We start from the raw sequence: 21,345 nt of genomic DNA on the forward strand, positions 1-21,345 counted from the left end.
AAAGAGGAGAGTGAAAAAGTGGCTTAAAACTCAACATTCAGAAAACTAAGATCATGGCATCTAGGCCCAACACTTCATGGCAAATAGATGGGGAAAGAATGGACACAGTAACAGACTTTATTTTGAGGGGCTCCAAAACCACTGCAGATGGTGACTGCAGCCATGAAATTAAAAGACTTGCTCCTTGGAAGACAAGCTATGACTAACCTAAACAGCTTATTAAAAGGCAGAGACATTACTTTGTCAACAAAGGTCCGTCTAGTCAAGGCTATGGTTTTTCCAGTAGTCATGGCTGTGAGAATTGGACTATAAAGAAGGCTGAGCACTCAAGAATTGATGCTTTTGAACTGTGGAGTTGGAGAAGACTGTTGAGAGTCCCTTGGGCTGCAAGAAGATCCAACCGGTTCATCCTAAAGGAAATCAGTCCTGAATATTCATTGGAAGGACTGATGCTGAAGCTGAAACTCCAATATTTTGACCATCTGATGCGAAGAACTGACTCATTTGAAAAGATCCTGATGCTGGAAAAGACAGAAGGCAGGAGGAGAAGGGGACGACAGAGGATGAGATGGCTGCATGGCATCACCAACTCAATGGACATGAGTTTGAGTAAATTCCAGGAATTGGTTATGGACAGGGAAGCCTGGGGTGCTGCAGCCCATGGGGTCGCAAAGAGTCAGACACAGCTAAGCAACTGAACTGAAGTGAACTGATATTAAAATGCAAGACTTACTATACCCAAAACAACTTTGAAAAAGAACAAAGTTGAAGGACTTAGACTACCCGATTTCAAGACTATACAGCTTAGCAGAGTTTCTCAACGCTGGCACTACTAACTTTTGGGACTGGCTAATTCTTTGTGATGCAGAACTGTCCTGTGTACTGAAGACTGTTGAGCAGCATCCAGCATCTAACGGAGGCAAATCTTCAACATTCCAAGTTTGACAACTAAAAATACCTCCAGACACTACCAAATATTCCACAGGGGGGAAACTGCCCTTGAGGACCACTGAGGTACCTAAGTATAGTGTGTTACTATCATAAAGACAAATATTTAAATCAGTGAAACAAAATATTAATGGAACTGAGAAATAGACCCTCAATCCTCAGTTGATATTTGACAAAGGTACAAAGCAATTCTAACTGTTGTTTCTTTGTTAAGAAGCAATAGTTAGAAAGCTGTATGAAACTACGGACAGGTTCAGTATTAAGAAAGGAGTATAACAAGGCTTTTTGTCACCCTGATTATTTAACTTATACATAGAGCACATCACGGGAAATGTTGGGCTGAATGAGTTATAAGCTGAAATCAAGATTACTGGGAGAAATATCAACAACCTCAGATGATATGCAGATGATATCACTCTAATAGCAAAAGGCAAGGAGGAACTAAACAGCTTCTTAATGAGGGTGAAAGAGGAGAATGAAAAAGTTGTCTTAAAATCCAACATTCCAAAAACTAAGATCATGGCATCCGGTCCCATCACTTTATGGCAAACAGAAAGGGAAAAGGTGAAAGCAGTGACAGATTTCCTCTTCTTGGGCTCTAAAGTCAATGCAGATGGTGACTGCAGCCATGAAACTAGAAGACAATTGTTTCTCCGCAGGAAAGCTACGACAAACCTAGACAGTGTGTTAAAAAGCAAAGACATCACTTTGCTGACAAAGGTCCATATAGTCAAGGCTATGGAGAAGGCAATGGCACCCCACTCCAGTACTCTTGCCTGGAAAATCCCATGGATGGAGGAGCCTGGTGGGCTGCAGTCCATGGGGTCGATGAGAGTCGGACACGACTGAGTGACTTCACTTTCACTTTTCACGCATTGGAGAAGGAAGTGGCAGCCCACTCCAGTGTTCTTGCCTGGAGAATCCCAGGGACGGGGGAGCATAGTGGGCTGCCGTCTATGGGGTCGCACAGAGTCGGACACGATTGAAGCAACTTAGCAGCAGCAGCAGCAGCATGGTCTTTCCAGTAGTCATGTATGGAAGTGAGAGCTGGACAATAAAAGAAGTCAGAGCACTGAAGAATTGATACTTTTCAAACTGTGAGGCTGGAGAAGACTCTTGAGACTCCCTTGGAAAGCAAGGAGATCAAATCAGTCAATCCTCAAGGATACCAACCCTGAATACTCTTTGGAAGGACTGATGCTGAAGCTGAAGCTCCAACACTTTGGCCACCTGATGAAAACAGCTGACTCATTGGAAAAGACCCTGATGCTGGGAAAGACTGACGGCTGACAGAGGATGAGACGAGTGGATGGCATCACTGATTCAATGGACATGATCTTGGGCAAACACTGGGAGATGTGAGGGACAGGGAAGCCTGGTATGCTGCTGTCTATGTGATCTCAAAGAGCTGGACACAATTTGGCGATTGAACAACAACAACAAAAAGCAATTCTATGGGAAAGGATAATCTTTTCAGTAAATGACATTGTAATGATCGGTTATGCATATGAAAGAAAGATATACCTCCCTCTTCACCTCACTCCATATATAAAAATTTAACTTGAAACTTACCTCAAGCTTAAATTTAAATGTCAAAACTATGAAACTCCAAGAAAAAAATAAAAGCAAAAATCTAGTAATCCTGGCTTAAACAAGATTTCTAAAATAGAATTAAAAAAAAAAGCAAACTTTTTGTAAATTGACAAACTGCACATGAAAACAGAAAAGGTGGGGAATCCCTGGTGGTCCAGAGGCTGGGACCTAGCCCTTTCACTGCCCGGGGGCTGGGTTCAATCCCTGTTTGGGGACTGAGCCTATCAATCCACAGGCTCCCAATCCTCATTCAATAAAACAACTGGAATGCACTATGCATACTGCAATGCAATCAGGATACCATGATTCAAATCCCAGCTGACAACATGGTTGACTTGCAGTAAGTCATTTAATCTATACGAGATAAAAGTTTCCTTATTCATTAAACTGAGAATGAATGGCAGTAAATTGGGGGAAAGACAGTGTTGAAGACTAGGGGTGGTATAACCAGCAATTCTAATGCATGTGAGGCCAGTAAGAACAGAAACCTCCTGAGAAGCAAAGGGCCAAAATTTACACTTGAACTTGATTTTTTAGAAGTACCCCACAGACTGAGAAAGTGGGAACTCACGAGCCTGTTTATCCTCTGGCTTTTAAGTAGAAGATATAAGAAAAGTCCCCACAGGGCAGAAAATCAGTCACAAGGACATCCACTTTTGTTCCTTCAATGAGGTTCCTTCCATCACTGGGAACAGGATTCAACAAGCACTACATAAAGGGAAAATTAGCTATTTTAGACTGATACAGAACAAGTAAATTTCACTCTACTGATGTGCTGTTGCCATAGTAATCCATCTCAATAAGAGAAATCACAGGAGTAGATATTTTGCATTTGTGCTCAGCCGAGAATTTACACTTAATGGGAATTATGAATGCCTATAAATCAGAAGCCAAAGTCACTCAAGCAACTACAATACGGCAGGTCCCAAAAGCTTCATTAGGGATTTGCTGTGTAACTGCCATGTGCCAGAAACATGCACAAGGTCCTATGCTTACCCCTTAACCTTCACAACTGCCCTTATCAGGCATCAGCTAGCGGTTTGAGAGATGAGATTATTATCCTGTCTTAGAGATGAGAAAATTGACATTCTGAAACAAAATTTAGTTAATTTCCCCTTTATTTTTTTCATAATATTTATTTTTATTTGACTGTGCCAGGTCCTAGTTACAGCATGCGGGATCTAGTTCCCTGGCCAGGGATTGAACCCCAGGCCCCCTGCACTGGGAGCATGGAGCCTTAGCCACTGGACCCCTAGGGAAGTCCCTAATTTGCCCTTCAGTATGGGACTTTAATGTGGCAAAGATTCAAATTGAGAGCTTCTGATTCCATGTCCTTACCGCTACTTAAAGCATACTGCCACTATATGAAAGCCCAGCTTTCAATTACTGAAGCTAGCACTACTCCTAGAACATAGTAGGCTTAAGAAATTTAGTTTTTCTTCTAAGGTAAACAAGAAGCAGATATGATGATCTAAGACAGGCAGGAAACGTATTACCTCCATCTATCAGAGGGGGAAACTAAAGTTTGTATATAAAGTGATAAATCAAAGTTTTTGAATCCTGGAATCTGTAGTCCTTTCTTTGAATTAGCATTTCCTTAATATTCATCATGATAATGATAACGAAGAAGGAAAAAAGCACACAATTTTAAGGCCAAGTGTTTTCCCTTCTTTGTGTGGTCTACGCATATTTAATGAGAACTTAGAAAGGTCAAGCACAGTGCTTGGCACTGGGAGACATCAGTGAATAAAATAAACAAGACACAGCTCCTACCCAAAGGGAAGTTTCATCCTAGTGGAAAGATACTGAAAACTAAATAGATAATTAAAATATAGTGCAGATGCAGAAATAGGACAGTACAGGGTTCCACAGGAGCACAGACATGACAAATTAAACCCAGAGGGGGTGAAGCAGGGCTCCAAGTCATCCAGTTAAATCTGAATTTCAAATAAACAACGAACACACTTTTAAGAGTAAGTATGTCCCAAATACTGTCTTGTATTTTTATTTGCTCTATCTGGCATTCCTAGGTGGGATCATCTTTAAAAAGGTGTTAGAGGAAATGATACCTAAGATGGAAACTGAATTATTACTTATCTCCAACAAATCTGGACCCTGAAAATGTATATTAGTTGCTGAGCCATGGTGTCTCCATGGCTTTGAAACCAAGGATTTGAAACCCCTGACAACAGCCAGGGAGGAACTGAGGGCCCTTCCAAGAGCCACTTAAGTGAGTCATCTTGGAAGCAGATGTTCCAGCTGCAACCCAGCCCTCAGATGCAGACAGCCCTGGCCTAAGGCTTGATTACAAGAGACCCTGAGGCAGAATTACCCAGAGAAGTCACTCCTGGCCCTCTGAAACTCTGTGGGATAATAAATGTTTGTTGTGACCTGTAAAGCTTCCCCAGTGGGCTCAGACAGTAGAGAATCTGCCTGCAATGTGGGAGACCCAGGTTCAATCCCTGGGCTGGGAATATCCCCTAGAGAAGGGAATTGCTACCCACTCCAGCATTCTTGTCTGGGAAATCCCATGGACAGAGGAGCCTGGCGGGGGTATACTCCATGGGGTGGCAGAGTCAGACACAACTGAGCGACTAACACAATAACAAAAGGCTTCAGGGTAATTTGCTATGCAGCCAGAGAAATGCTGTGACCACCAGAGGAGTTCTGTACCCTGTAAGAATGGGCCTACGCTAGTACCCCGTTGCACTCATCCGTGGCTGAGGGCAGTCACAGTTAGTCTGGGTGGCCTCAGTGAGAATGAGGTGGTGGATCCAGAGGGGTCACAGCTGACACTGTCAGTCAGTTACGCCTGCCTCCAGTAGATCTGAATGGTGTATTTCCACAGCCTCCACGGGGTAACAAAGCTTATTCACGACAGCCTATCCTTTCTGAAACAAAATAATTTTAAAAGATCTTTCAAAACTTACAAAGTAAAAAATATTTTCCTGAGATCAGCTTAATTGCTTCAGGGAATTGTATGAAAACAGAAACAAGCAAAATAATAGTAAAAGCTAGGAAAACTCCAAATCTTGGTTCTCAGCTTGATTTCAACCTATGTTAAGAACTGACACTGCTCTGCCAACCAAGAAAATAGATTGCTCCTGGGTGAGTTGTTTTGACTCCCCCACCCAGAAAGGAATTTCTGAAACTTAAAGATAACATGCAACTGAAGAGCTGAGAACTGTGGTTAATCAACTAAATCAAGAATTTCAAAGAGTACTTTGCTGAAGTAATTTGAGTGTTATGAATTTTATGATTTTCTTCATAAATGATTTTATTCCAATAGATTAAGTGACTGAATCTAATATGAAGAAAAAAAATATTTCCTCCCTTTTCTAAAAATACAGGATGAGTTGCAAGGGAGTGAGTAATAACTGCAGAACTAAACGAGGCTACAGAGAGATGTTAGAAGTTTGTTTGTTTGTTTTTTTTAACCACAGCCCCCAGACTCAATCCCCTTAGGTTTTATAATAAGGTTTTCTATCCAAACCATCTCAGAGTTCAGATGCTACGATGACACCTTATTCCTCAGGCCAGTTCAACTGAGCTTAGTGTGAGTTAATGTTGAAATCCTTTAAAGTCTGTGTTCCACATATATCAGATGTTACTTTTCTCTTTATGGTTTGCAAAACAGTCACAATTATCTTAACAATATCCCCAATTCAAATTGCAAAGAAAGTAAGATAAGGACTTTGCCTTAAAAACCTTACCTCAACCATGTGTAAAATAAATAGCCAATGGGAATTTGCCATATGACTCAGGGAACTCAAACTGGGGCTCTGTAACAACCTGGAGGGGTGAGAGGGAGTGGGAGGTGAAAGGGAGGTTAAAGAGGAAGGGGACACGTGTATACATATGGCTGGCTCATGTTGATGTACGGCAGAGGCCAATGCAGTATTGTGAAGCAATTTCCTTCAATTAAAAACAAGTAAGTTTGGGCGGGGTGGGGGGAGAAGTTTACCTCTGCAGGCTAGTACAATTCACTCATCTAAATAATGTCTCATTTAACCCATGTTTTCTAGAAACTTCTAGGTAAATTAATATTAAGTAGGCTTTTAAAATTTATTTTATTTAAGTCAGTTGTTTTACAATATTATATTAGTTTCAGGTATAATATTTTTTAAATATCCAATTCATTTAAAAATTACCTTGGGATACCAATCCATGACAGAATACAGTAATCAAAACAAATCAAATCTAGAATATCTTTGAATTTAAGTATCTGATATTACAGAATAAAGCAACAGCTATTTAGAAACTTTTATACAGAATTAAGTAGCAGTTTTATATGTTTGATCTGATCAATTATATAAAATTGAAACACACATTAAACAAAGAACTAAGTTTCAGGCCTAAGCCTTATGCATTTTCCTTGGAGCCACTCTTAACACATATGGTTATGATTTTCCAATGACTATATCCAATGCTTCTCAACAATTGGGTTGGTTCATTGTGAGGAATAATAATCTGGAACCAAAAACCAAGGAAAGCTTTAAAAACTGGCAGCAAATAATCAACAATTTCAAGAGGATTAGCTGTTTTTTCTAATACAATACACTGTGAAATTCTGTGATCCAAAGTATTGGAGAGTGGAGGGAAAAAACATTCAACACAAAACGCTTCTTTATCGTCTAGGAGAACAGATGCTGGTTACAGTTTCATTGTTTCTGATCTCTCAGTCTCCAGCTTTCTTTCCTCATATTTAGACTTTCTTTTATTTCCTCCTCTTAAAGCATTGGTTTTCCTTAGTTCTCTTTGTTCAAAAGCAGTCAATATACATTGTAAAATTTATTTCACTGATACATCTTAATTAACATTACAATAACATTAAGTTTATTTTTTATTTTCATGGGCATTTGAGTAGATTCTCCCAAAATTAGAACTACCAAAAAAAAAAAAATCATTAAAATGCATAATATCTTCTGTGATTTCACAATTTTACCTTTCTGTCTCTGATTTGTCAATGGGGTTATCTGGAGAGAAAGTTCCACTTTAAAAAATTCTACTAATAACAATTTTCTCTTACTCATCCCAAATACCACTTTTAAACTAAAGATCCAAAATTGGAGGGGAAGGGACAAGTGGAAAGCCCAACAAAACCTGAAAAGAAAAAACTTGACAATGGAATTTTGTCTTTGTTTCATCCATTCAATAGATATTAAGTTCCTATGAGTCACTTCCTAGAACTGCACTGGATACAAGCCCTATTTTGTCTCAAAAGCCTGCCATTACAATATAATTTGAAAGTACCAAGGAGGCTAAAAAGATTATACATATATATGTATATAATTTACACATTACACATTATATATATATAAACTGGATTTTTTGTACATTTTTTGATTATTTTGTGCTTTCCACTTTGTTCTAAAGACGCAGCAAATAGGAAAAAGGGAATGAATTGAAGAATTAGGAATAAAAGTATTAGTGGATCAAATAAAAAGAAAATCAAGATGATAAGAACATTTCAAAGTTATCGCAGCTCTAAAAGTAATACAAAAATTTGTGTAGTGCTTTAAAAATATTATTTTGAATCTAGCAATGTTCCAGGTTAAATTGCCAACTTACTAACTTACTCATCTGTCTTTGCCAAAAAAATCATTCTACTGAAGAATTTTCATATGAGAAAATTGTAGAAGTTACAAGGAAAATCAAATTCAAATACAAAAATACCCTTGACAGACTCAAACCAAATCTCATTAGATGTCATGTTATAGGACATTACGTTAATACTTGAGTCATATTTAACACTTCAAGTATGAAGAGTATAGCATTTAAAAGATTCACATCCATGACCTTGGCTCTGGTTATAAACCCCCCTTTTTTAAATTGAAGTTCTGCTGATTTACAGTATTGCATTAGTTTCAGGTATACAGCTAGTAGTTTAGGTTTTTTAAAAATATTCCATTATATGTTATTATAAGATATTGGGTATAATTCCTTGTGTATGTGCGCTCAGTTGTGTCTGACTCTTTATGATCCCATGGACTATAACCTGCCAGGCTCCTCTGTCCATGGGACTTCCCAGGCAAGAATACTGGAATGGGTTGTCATTTCCTACTCCAATAATTCCTTGTGCTATATAGTAAGTCCTTTTGCTTATCTATTTTATGTACAGTACTTTGTGTCTGTTAATCCTATACTCCTAATTCCCCCTCCTTCTCCCTCTATCATTTGGTAACCATAAGTTTGTTTTCTATGTCTGTGAGCCTGTATCTGTTTTGTATATAAACTCATTTGTATTATTTTTCAGATTCCACATATAAGTGATACCATTAAGTTTTGTCTTTGTCTAACTTACTTCACTAAGGATAATATTCTCTAGATCCATGCTGCTGCAAATGGCAATATTTCATTCTTTTTTCTGATATTTCATTGTGTGTGTCTATGAATGGGTATGTGTATACATACACACACCCATTCAAGATAATATTCCATTATGTTATTATAAGATATAGGGTATAATTCCCCATACATATGTATGTATATATACATATACACACACCACATCTTCTTAAGCTAATTATCTGTTGATGGGCACTTGGGTTGTTTCCATGTCTTGGCTATTGTAAACAGCCCTTTTGTGAACACTGGGGTGCATATATCTTTTCAAACTATAGAGTTTTCATTTTTTCCAGATGTACACCCAGGAATAGGATCGTGGGATCATGTGGTAGCTCTATTTTTAGTTTTTAAAGGAAACTCCATCCTATTTTTAATAGTGGCTACACCAATGTATATTCATACCAACAGTGTAGAAGGGTTCCCTTTTTTCCCCACAATCTCCAGCATTATTATTTATAGGCTTTTTGATGATAGCCATTCTAACCAGTGTGAGGTGATACGTCATTATGGTTCTGATTTGCATTTCTCTAATAATATGCAATGTTGAGCATTTTTTCACATGCCTGCTGGCCATCTATATGTCTTCTTTGGAGAAATGTCTCCTTAGGTCTTCTCATTTTCTGATGAGTTGTTTGGGCTATATCTTTTAATGTATCAGTCAGTTCAGTTCAGTCGCTCAGTCGTGTCCGACTCTTTGCGACTCCATGAATCGCAGCATGCCAGGCCTCCCTGTCCATCACCAACTCCCAGAGTTCACTCAGACTCACGTCCATTAAGTCAGTGATGCCATCCAGCCATCTCATCCTCTGTCGTCCCCTTCTCCTCCTGCCCTCAATCCCCCCCAGCATCAGAGTCTTTTCCAATGAGTCAACTCTTCTCATGAGGTGCCCAAAGTACTGGAGTTTCAGCTTTAGCATCATTCGTTCCAAAGAAATCCCAGGGCTGATCTCCTTCAGAATGGACTGGTTGGATCTCCTTGCAGTCCAAGGGACTCTCAAGAGTCTTCTCCAACACCACAGTTCAAAAGCATCAATTCTTTGGCGCTCAGCTTTCTTCACAGTCCAACTCTCACATCCATACATGACCACTGGAAAAACCACAGCCCTGACTAGACGGACCTTTTAATGTATAAATACTACTAAAATATTTGTTGTATACCTGTTCTCTGGAATAAAGCTAAAATGTATCTGATACAGAATTGCATACTACAACACTGTTTCACCATAATTTACAACCAAAAATAAGGAAAAGATTCATCACTTCATTAGTCATCAGGGAAATGCAAATTGAAACCACAGTATATTATCACTACACATCCACCGGACTGAGTATAAGGAAAAAGATGAGAAATATCAAGTATTGGCAAGGATATGAGCTACAAGGAATCTTCATATACCACTGGTGGAAGTATAAACTGGTAAAAGTCATTCTAGAAGTATCTACTAAAGCTGAGTGTCTGTCTACATCAACCAAACAATTCCAGTCCTAGGAATATGCCCTACAGCAAACCAGCAAAGGACATGAACTAGAAAGTCTGTGACGTTACTAATATCCCAAACTGAAAACTACCCCAAATGCCCAACTGCATTAGAATAAATAAGTAAATAATGGTTTGGTTACATAATGAAATATTACATAGCAATGAGAAAGGATCAATAACAACTACATCCAGTATGAACACACAAGCATGCTGAGAAAGAAAACCAAGTCAGAAAGAATAAATGTCTTATGATTTCATATGTAAAGCACCAAACAGACAAAAATAGCTTATCCTGTCAGAAGTCAAGATAGCACTTAGCCTTCAAAGTGAGCATAAAGCATGCTTCGAGGGTGCTGGCATGTTGCTTCTAGTTTCAAGTGCTGGTTTGTGAAATTTCACTGAGCTGGGACTTCCCTGGTGGTCCAGGGGTTAAAAATCCACCTTGCAATGCAGGGAACATGGGTTCGATTCTTGGTCCGGGAACTAAGATTCCACGTGCCACAGAGCAACTAAGCCTGCACACTGCAACAACTGAGCCTGTACACTTCTGAACCCACACACCACAACTGGAGAATCCACACACAGCGATTGAAGACCCCTCATGCCACAACTAAGACCCAAGGCAGCCAAAGAAATAAATACTAAAAAAATTTCACTGGGCTATACACCTATATTTGTACTTTTCTCTATATATTTCAACTAAAACGTGAAATATATATACACATACGTACATATATGACATGAATATCTTCATTAGAAAAGTAAATACCTATTATGGATGTTATTACTAACTGCAGAAAAGAATATATAGAACCAATCAATCATTATCCCACTTTTAAAAGATACTTGTAATTTGATATATTTCCTCATTTTTTTCTATGTCATATAGTCTGTTGTTGCTTAGTGAGTAAGTAGTGTCTGACTCTTTGTGACCCCATGGACTATATCACACCAGGCTTCCCTGTCCTTCACTATCTCCTGGAGTTTGCTCAAATTCATGTCCATTGAAGTCTGTGATGTTATCTAACCATCTCATCTTCTGCTATTCCCTTCTCCTCTTGCCCTTAATCTTTCCCAGCATCAGGTTTTTTTCCAGTAAGTCGGCTCTGCATCAGGTAGCCAAGTATTGGACCTTCAGTCATATAGTTAAGAACACATAATACATGGAATTTTACTTAAATGTGAGAGGTTAAATTATATCAAAACATCCCTACATAAAATAATTATGTGTATTAAGCATTTTCTATCTTTAAAATGTTTTGCTTCATAGGCAAAATCTGACTACAAAATTAGCTATCTTACGCAAACATACATAACTTTCTTTAAAAATCACCTAGTAATAATACACTTCTGTGTGTGAGCTTCTTTTTGTTATTTATGAATAACGCTATGATAAATATCTCTATCTTTGTCTGTATTAATTGTTAGTCAAAATTTACTTCCTTAGGACAGATACTTTGTTGAGTCGCTCAGTCCTGTCTGACTCTTCACGACCCCATGGACTGCAGCATGCCAGGCTGGATACTTAGGAGAGATACTCAGAGACAGAATTACAAGAGCCAATGTTTTTGCATTAAAATCAGCAAAAGATAAACTATTGCTATAACATGAAGACAGAGGTTTGAATAAGCAACAAAATGGTGTGGGGGGTGGGGGAAATAAAATGGATAGCCTATCCCCCTTTCTTCGTTAGTCTTTTCTTTTAGAACTGCTCCTTAGTGGAGTCCCTTAGTTAAGCAAAAATTCATGGTCTGAAAGTGTAAGACACATGAGGCTTGAGGATATCTCAGTACTAGACACAGAAAGTACTGAGAGAAGAAAAAAAAGGTTTTCTGAATTCAGTGAAAAATCTCAGGCAGAAAAATCAGTCTCTTGCTTAACAAGTGGGGGACTTCTTCTCCATACCCTTACAGCACAGGGGTAGCAACTTCACCTAGGAACCTGTTAGAAATATGAATTCTCAGCCCCAACCCCAGACCTACTGAATCAGAAACTCTGGAGGTCATCTTTATAAGATGCCCTCTAGGTGATTCCGCTGCTTGCTAAAATGTAATGACGACTAGACTACAGCACTCCAAACCTTCAGGCATTCTAAGAAAACATCATCACTAATAATCAGAGAACGGAAAAAAGACAAGTTTTTTGAAACTATTATTCTAATTGCTATTTTGCTCCTCTGGGAGACTGAGGGCCTTCATGTTAGGTGTTTCCATCTTCTGTTCCACTTCCACTACGTTCGTGATCTGCGTGTCTACGTGTCGGCATTGCTACTTGTCATACTTTAATGGGTCCCAAACGGACTCACCAAAGAATGTCAGAGAAAGGGATGATGAGAGAGTTCCCAGCTTACTCTGAGATATGCAAAAAATTGGATTTAATTAGTTTCACAAGCAGAAAATGAAAGAAGCAATTTGTATTACCAATAAAGCCTAGTAGCAATTTCCTTTTCCTTCAAAATATAGCTTGTAATTTATTCAGGCTGGTCTTTTTCAATAATTTAACTAGCAACTGGCGGTTATTTTCAACATATCTGATACAATGATAAAGAAAGGTTCAAACATCAAAGGAACAATGAAGGAAGTAAAGGAGAAGAGAATTAATATTTGATTGAGTAGCCAATACATGCTAAGTATTATGCATAAAGCTTTACATGTTGGAGTCAAATGAGGAAACATAATCCCTCTGAGGTAGGCATTATGATCACAAAAGCACAAGTGTGAAAATCAAAGAGTTGTAGTATATTTTCTGTGTTATCAACTGTAGGCCTAGTAAATAGCAAAGCTGAAATTTGAAGCTGTGCTTCAACAGTTCTAAAACCTGTGCCTTCTAAAATATACCAAACTTACTTAGCAACATGAAGCAAAATACAATGTGTTTCCATTAGGATGAATTAAAAAAAAAATTCTAAAGAAATACAATGAGTAAATGTTTAGCAATTTTTATTAATAGCTTTCCTATTTAGTGTTTCCTTAAAGACACATATAGCTTTAAAAAAAGAGTATTTTAGCTACCACTTTTATTTACTATGTAGTTTATAAAAATGAGGAGAAGCCAGGGTAAATGTCAGAAAAGGCAATTTAACCTTTCCTAAATAACATTTGCAATTTAAATTGCTAGTTTTAACTTTAAAAACACTGTGTTGGCAACTAAGCTGCTAAACAGCTTTACAGCATCCTTTTTGATATTTTGCCTTGGATTTGGCAACTCATGCAAATTTTATGTTGGTCATAAACAAGTTAAATGGGGAAGTTCAGAGAAAGAAAGCATTTAAGAGGCTGATTTTAGAACTAAATTCCAAGCGGCAAGCAAAATCATCTTCTTCCCTTAGTGCAGTAGGTTTGAAATTGACCAGTACCAATAACTGTTCCCAGTAATAAGCAACAGGGCTAACCCTGGATTTGAAATTGACCAGTACCAATAACTGTTCCCAGTAATAAGCAACAGGGCTAACCCTGGAGCGGTTTTCCTCTAGAAGACATGGGCCATATGGGAATAGGAAATAAAAACAGGCACTTAGATCAACTCCATTTTCCAACAACTAAGCAAATAAGCAATCACAAAAAGAAAGACCTTTTAACATCAACAGTATTCTACTCTGCCAACTGAGTTACAAGCTGATTCACTGAAGACAGATTTTGAAATACTTCAGAAACAAGACTGCAGATATTCTTTCCCCCAAAAAGAATGATGTCAGTTTATTATCCTTTCCTAAGAAACAGTAACTGGGTATTTCAAAATGTAAAAAATAAGATCATCATGTCATGCTCTAAAATAAAGCAACCTACATTAACTATCGGAATAGAGAGCACAAATTTATATTTTAAATGGGGGGGAAAGCCATTTTATTGGGTCTCAGGTGCAATATACTGTTATCAAAATTATTTATAAATCTGCAACATGCAATCAAAACACAGAACAAAGTTATGTAATTCTACCTAACCACAATATTCATTGTGAAAGCAGCTAACAGGAAGATAAAAGATGGAGCAAACACAGCCTATTTTAAACATTTTATTTTTTCCTTTATTTTCTGTTTTAAATCAGGAACTCAAACTTTGTTTCTAAAAGATTCTTATTTTAGTATTTAATTATGTAGTATGGTAAATTAAAGGGAAAGTGTTAGTCACTCAGCTGTGTAAAATTCTTTGGGAACCCATGGACTGCAGCTCACCAGGCTCCTCTGTCCATGGGATTCTCCAAGAAAGAATACTGGAGTGGGTTGCCATTTCCTTCTCCAAGGGATCTTCCCAACCCAGGGATCAAACCCGGGTCTCCTGCATGGCAGGCAGATTCTTCACTGTCTGAGTCACCTATACTAACCACAATTCTTTAAATAAAACTTGCAGATAAACAGGAAAAATACAAGAGAGAAAAAGATCAGATGGCACTGGTCCTACGGGAAAAAGCAAGCTGCTGAACTGAACAGGTCAATAAAACTACTTGCAGAATGGGTTAGTTGTCTATTATCAGACCAGTAAGATATTTTTAAACATCCTGAAACCAAACTCAGATTCAAAAGGCAAAGCCAGAACCATTCACTGTGTTTATTAAAATATAATCTCTCACTAAGCCCCACACAGCAAAAGAAGCCAAACTTACCCTAATGTGACCTCAGATTTAGAAGCCTGCCAAAGAATTTTTATAGAAAATAGCAACCAAATGTTGCTTATACCTACTGTGTAAAGTAATACAAAATAAAACAAAAGCTTACTAGATATGAGTACTTAAACTTGTGAAATTAAAGAAAAAAAAAGAATAGTGGCAAATGTTAGCAGCACCTTCAATTAACCATATGATTCCAAAATATACAAGCTACTCTACCTGTAACATTTTGAGCACTGAAATAATCTGTAACACCAGTTACTGACCCTTTCACCTTTCTAGTTCCTTTTAAAGTTTTGCTCATCAAGAAAATGAAGTTCTCATGTTCCCTTCTTGGCAAACATGCATTCATATGGTCCCTACAAGGAGCCATTCCAACAACACTTTTGGGAAAACTCCGAATTCCTTCTGTTCTTACTGCCTTGCCCACAAGTTTGCTTTCTTTTATTTCTGTTTCCAGGCTGTGAAAATCTTTTCAAAAAATGTCAAAGAACTTGAATAACTGGTTCTCTATAAATGTATGTACTCTAACCTCAATTGGTTCCCCGCTGCTACACTCCGGAATCATCTCTAGATTATACGGGATTAAAAATAGTACAAAACAGGCTCTAATGTTCTCCAAATAGATAATTCATAAGCTTCCCTCAAAATTAGGTGGTGTTTCTGTAGAGAATTCAAAGTTTTTGTGACATGTAAAAGTCAGTGTAATTCACCAAATTCAAGGCTAAAAAGATCCCACCATATAATCACTACAATAGGTGCAGAAAAAGACATTTCACAAAATCCAACCACCACTCATTATCAAAGCACTCGAAAAACTTAGAAGGGAAATCTACTCAACCAGATGCAGGGCAGCTATAAAAACTCCTCAGCTAACATCATGTTTTGTTGTTTAGTCCTTAAGTCATGTCTGACTCTTTTGTGACCCTGCAGACTATAGCCAGCCAGGCTCCTCTGCCCATGGGACTTCCCTGGCAAGAACAATGGTATAGGTTGCCATTTCCTCCTCCCGTGGACGTTCCCAACCCAGCAATGGAATCCACATCTCCTGCACTGGCAGGTGGATTCTTTACCACTCAGCCACCTGGGAAGCCCCGCTAACATAATAAAAGACTTAAAAAAAAAGAAAAGATTTCATAATTTCCTCCTAAGAGCAGGAACAAGGCAAGAATTTCTGTTCTCACCATTTCTGCTCAATCTTGAACTAGAAGTCCTAATCAGTGACATTAACAAAGAAAAAGAAATAAAAATTGGAAAGGAAAAGTTAAACTAATTTTATTTACAGATCACATGACAGTATGTGTGGAAAGTCCTAAAGAATCTGTAAGAGTTACAAAAATTAAGTTTCACAAGGCAGCAGGTAACAAAAAAGTATAAAAACCAACAGTGTCTACATACTAGCAGAGAAAAACTGGAAATTGAAATTTAAAATACCATTTAAAAAACTGAACATAATGCATGACTATAGCAAGATTAAAAGATTCGAGGCTAATGTATAAAAGTCAACTACTTTCTTATATACCAGCAATGTATAATTGATATTTAAAACTAAAAATACAAAGCCATTTACATTAGCACCAAAAATGAAATATTTAAGGATATAACCACTACTTATGTATAAGATCTATATGTGGAAAACTATCAAATTGTGATGAAAGAAATCAGAGATCTAACTAATGGAAAGATAAGTCCATGTTCATGAATAGAAGAATCAATATCATCAAGGTGTCAGTTATTCCCAACTTGAGTTACAGACTCAATGCAATCTCAATTAAAATCCCAGTAAGTTACTTTGTGGATATCAACAAACTGATTCTAAAGTTTACATGGAAAGGCAAAAGACCCAGAATAGTCAACACAATATTAAAGAAAGCTTGGAGGACTGATACCACCCAAAACATGTATAATATAACGATAGACAGAGACTTGACATTCCTTACCTGGTAGTTAGAGAAATGTTATCTTTCACAGAGAAGTTTTATTTTTAATGAAATCCAACATTAAAGCCCAATTTCTTCTTTCATGGATCATGCTTTTTTGTGTTGTATCTAAAAAGTCATTACCACACTGAAGATCAGTTAGATTTTCTTTTGTTTTTCTTCTAGGAGTTTTAAGGTGTACATTTAGGTCTATGATAAATTTTGAGTTGATTTTGTGATAGTCTGTGTCTGAATTCTTTTTTTTCCCCTCATGTGAATATCTAGTTATTCCAACCTCATTTGTTGAAAAGACTCTCCCTTCTCCCTTTAACTGCCTTTGCTCCTTTGTCAAAGTTGAGTTGAACGTATTTGTGTAAGTCTTCTTCTGGGCTCTCTGTTCCATTCCATTGACCAATTTTCTTATTTTGTTGATACCACACTGCTTTGATTACTGGGGATTCAAGTGGAATGTCAAGTCTCTTCATGTATTATTTGTGTCTACCTTTATATCACACGTTTGTCTATCGCTTCTTCTTAAACAAATGGTTATTCAGCACATTGCTCTGTACATTTCATTAGTGTTTCTCTGCAGACATTGTATATTCATACATAGCTTTCTCACTCCCAATTTTACATCTGTGTAATATTCTATTATATGTATTGAACATAATTTATTTAACTAGATCTTACTGGGCTTCCCTGGTGGCTCAGAGGTTAAAGGTCTCCTGCCTGCAATGCAGGAGACCTGGGTTTGATCCCTGGATCGGGAAGATCCCCTGGAGAAGGAAATGGCAACCCACTCCAGTATTCTTGCCTGGAGAATCCCATGGACGGAGGAAGCTGGTGGGCTACAGTCCACAGGTCACAAAGGGTCAGACACAACTGAGCGACTTCACTTCACTTTACTGAAGGATTTACAGTGTTGCCAGTATTTTGCTATACACACAATACTGCAAAGATTAAGTGTTATTTCCTAAATTTACAAGCATATCAGTAGAATGCATTCCTAAAAAGAGACGGGTTGCTCAAAGGAAATGTGAACGTAAAATTAATAAATAGCATGAAACTGCTTCCCGTAAAGGTTATGCTCTCACCAGCAATATAAGATAGCATATGATCCTACACCCTTGACAACAGTGTTCTATCAAATTTCTTAATACTCTCCAATCTTAAAGAGTGAAAAATGGTAAAATCAGTGTAATTTTAAATTATGTATGGTTTATGAATTAGGTATAGTGCCTTTTCATGTATTAAGAACCCTTAATATTCTTCTGTGAACAGTTTATTCACAAGTTTTGCTCATTTTCTGAAAATTGGATTCCTGTTCCTTTTGTCACAATGCATAATTCTCTTCGTCCTTTTAACAGCTTGATACTATTAGTATATTCATTTGCTATTGATATTGTTCTGTTTACAGTACATTTTTGCCATATTTTATTTTCAATCTTCCTTAGATTTAAGGATTTTGAATATATTTTTAGGTCCAAAACAACTTTCTCTGTGCTGTAACTATACCCTCTTAAGTCTCCATTCCCCTTTCTTGCTTTCTCTTACCTTTTCTGCTGGTTCTGCCTCCATGCTGCTGCTGCTGCTGCTAAGTCGCTTCAGCTGTGTCTGACTCTGTGCGACCCTATGGACTGCAGCCTATCAGGCTTCTCCGTCCATGGGATTCTCCAGGCAAGAACACTGGAGTGGGTTGCCATTTCCTTCTCCAATGCATGAAAGTGGAAAGTGAAAGTGAAGTCGCTCAGTCATGTCTGACTCTTAGCGACCTCATGGACTGCAGCCTACCAGGCTCCTCCATCCATGGGATTTTCCCGGCAACAGTACTGGAGTGGGGTGCCATCTGCCTCCATAGAAGGATTCTGATTATCGCTCTTCAAGAAAATCAAAGATACCAAGGGAACACTTCACGCAAAGATGGGCTCGATAAAGGACAGAAATGGTATGGACTTCACAGAATCAGAAGATATTAAGAAGAGGTGGCAAGAATACACAGAAGAACTGTACAAAAAAGATCTTCATGACCAAGATAATCACGATGGTATGATCACTTACCTAGAGCCAGACATCCTGGAGTGCGAAGTCAAGTGGGCCTTAGGAAGCATCAATATGAACAATGCTAGTGGAGGTGATAGAATTCCAGTTGAGCTATTTCAAATCCTGAAAGATGATGCTGTGAAAGTGCTGCACTCAATATGCCAGCAAATTTGGAAAACTCAGCAGTAGCTACAGGACTGGAAAAGGTCAGTTTTCATTCCGATCCCAAAGAAAGGCAATGCCAAAGAATGCTCAAACTACCACACAAGTGCACTCACCTCACACACTAGCACAGTAATGCTCAAAATCCTCCAACCCAGGCTTCAACAGTACGTGAACCGTGAACTTCCAGATGTTCAAGCTGGCAGAGGAACCAGAGATCAAATTGCCAACAACTGCTGGATCACAGAAAAAGCAAGAGAGTTCCAGAAAACCAGCTACTTCTGCTTTATTGACTACACCAAAGCCTTTGACTGTGTGGATCACAACAAACTGTGGAAAATTCTGAAAGAGATGGGAATACCAGACCACCTGACCTGCCTCCTGAGAAATCCGTATGCAGGTCAAGAAGCAAGTTAGAACTGGACATGGAACAGACTGGTTCCAAATCAGGAAAGGAGTATGTCAAGGCTGTTTATTGTCACCCTGCTTATTTAACTTATATGCAGAGTACATTATGAGAAATGCTGGACTGGATGAAGCACAGGCTAGAATCAAGTTTGCTGGGAGAAATATTAATAACCTCAGATATGCAGATGATACCACCCTTACGGCAGAAAGAAAAGAAGAACTAAAGAGCCTATTGATAAAAGTGAAAGAGCAGAGTGAAAAAGTTCGCTTAAAACTCAACACTCAGAAAACTAAAATCATGACTTCTAGTCCCATCACTTCATGGAAAATAGATGAGGAAACAATGGAAATAGTGACCAATTTTATTTTCTTGGGCTCCAAAATCACTACAGATGGTGACTGCAGCCATGAAATTCAAAGACACTTGCTCCCTGGAAGAAAAGTTATGACTAACCTAGATAGCATATTAAAAAGGAGAGACATTACTTTGCTGACAAAGGTCCTTCTAGTCAAAGTTATGGTTTTTCCAGTAGACATGTATGGATGTGAGAGTCGGACTATAAAGAAAACTGCACCAAAGAATTGGTGCTCTGCCAAGCACCAAAGAATCGATGCTTTTGATCTGTACTGTTGGTACTCTTGAGAGTCCCGTGCACTGCAAGGAGATCAAACCAGTCCATCCTAATGGAAATCAGTCCTGAATATTCATTGAAGGACTGATGCTGAAGCTGAAACTCCAATAATTTGGCCACCTGATGCAAAGAACTGACTCAGTGGAAAAGACCCTGATGCTGGGAAAGATAGAAGGTGGGAGGAGAAGGGGACAACAGAAGATGAGATGGTTGGATGGCATCACCAACTCAATGGACGTGAGTTTGAGTAAACTCCAGGAATTGGTGATGGACAGGGAAGCCTGGCATGCTGCATGTGACCCCATGGATCACAAAGAGTTGGACACAACTGAGTGACTGACCTGAATTGATCCCCTCCTTTGAGGGGATCCTTTTAATAGGCTGTGTTCCTTTTAATAGGCTGACATTGCAATAGATGGAAGCTACTGCAATCTCTTGGATGGTGTGGAACTGGCCGTCAGTAAGAGACATGCATATTTTAAATTTGATGTCTAAGCAAAAGAAGGAGGTGGCAAGGTGGCACTGCTCTGCCAAGGACATCAAGGAACAAGAGGAGGATATGGGGCAGGTCTCATCTATCACACGTCAGCCCACAGCAGCTGCTGATCTGGCAGCTGCTGGAGGACAGCATATAGCTTATGGGCAAATATGGCCTCTTTCCCTTGCTAGAACCACTTCTTATAGCCCAAGAAACAGCATGTGCCTCCCAGATAAGGGAGGACTCCCTGATCTCCACAAAGGTGCCACTGGGCTTTCAACATCATAGATAATAAAGCCCTGAGTTACAGTATCTTTTTCTCTCATTTTAAAAAATAACAACTGCTTTTAAATCATCTGCTATTTGCATGGTTATGACAGAATACAATGATCTTCAGGTTTGTTCTTAACTAATTAAGTAACTTTTAGACCTCCAACTCTGAGACAGATGCCCTAAGACAAAAAGCTCAGAAACCTTCCTCATTGAACACCTTAATGCTTTGCTTCAAAAAACACTGAAGGTTTCTTAAAAATAACATATTTATAACTGAATCACTTGGATGTATACCAGAAACTAACACAGTATTGTAAATTACCTGTATTTCAGTAAAAAATAATTTAAAAAATTTACTGGATATGTATAATTGTACTAGATGCTAAGCTAGACTCTAAAGACAAAAATATGAACTCTGAGCTTAAAGAGCTCAGTCTATTAAAAGAAATGGAGAATCATATA

General features: G+C 38.2%; 1 protein-coding gene across 42 annotated transcripts in view; it reads right to left on the reverse strand.

Annotated features, from left to right (window-relative positions):
- TFDP2 (transcription factor Dp-2) overlaps positions 1–21,345 on the reverse strand; it is a 205,713-nt gene that overhangs the window by 103,827 nt on the left and 80,541 nt on the right. For 10 of the 42 annotated variants that reach the window (XM_086380146.1, XM_086379685.1, XM_086379259.1 and 7 more), the window contains one exon: positions 6,255–6,333. The exons of the other annotated variants lie outside the window; for them this stretch is intronic. The gene's annotated coding sequence lies outside the window, so the exon portion shown is untranslated. The remainder of the gene's footprint in view (positions 1–6,254; positions 6,334–21,345) is intronic. 42 annotated transcript variants of the gene reach the window in all.

The sequence above is a fragment of the Bos grunniens genome, chromosome 1, assembly GCF_055505025.1.
Source record: "Bos grunniens cultivar Pamir isolate PY7600 chromosome 1, Bosgru_T2T1.0, whole genome shotgun sequence".
NCBI lineage: Eukaryota > Metazoa > Chordata > Mammalia > Artiodactyla > Bovidae > Bos > Bos grunniens.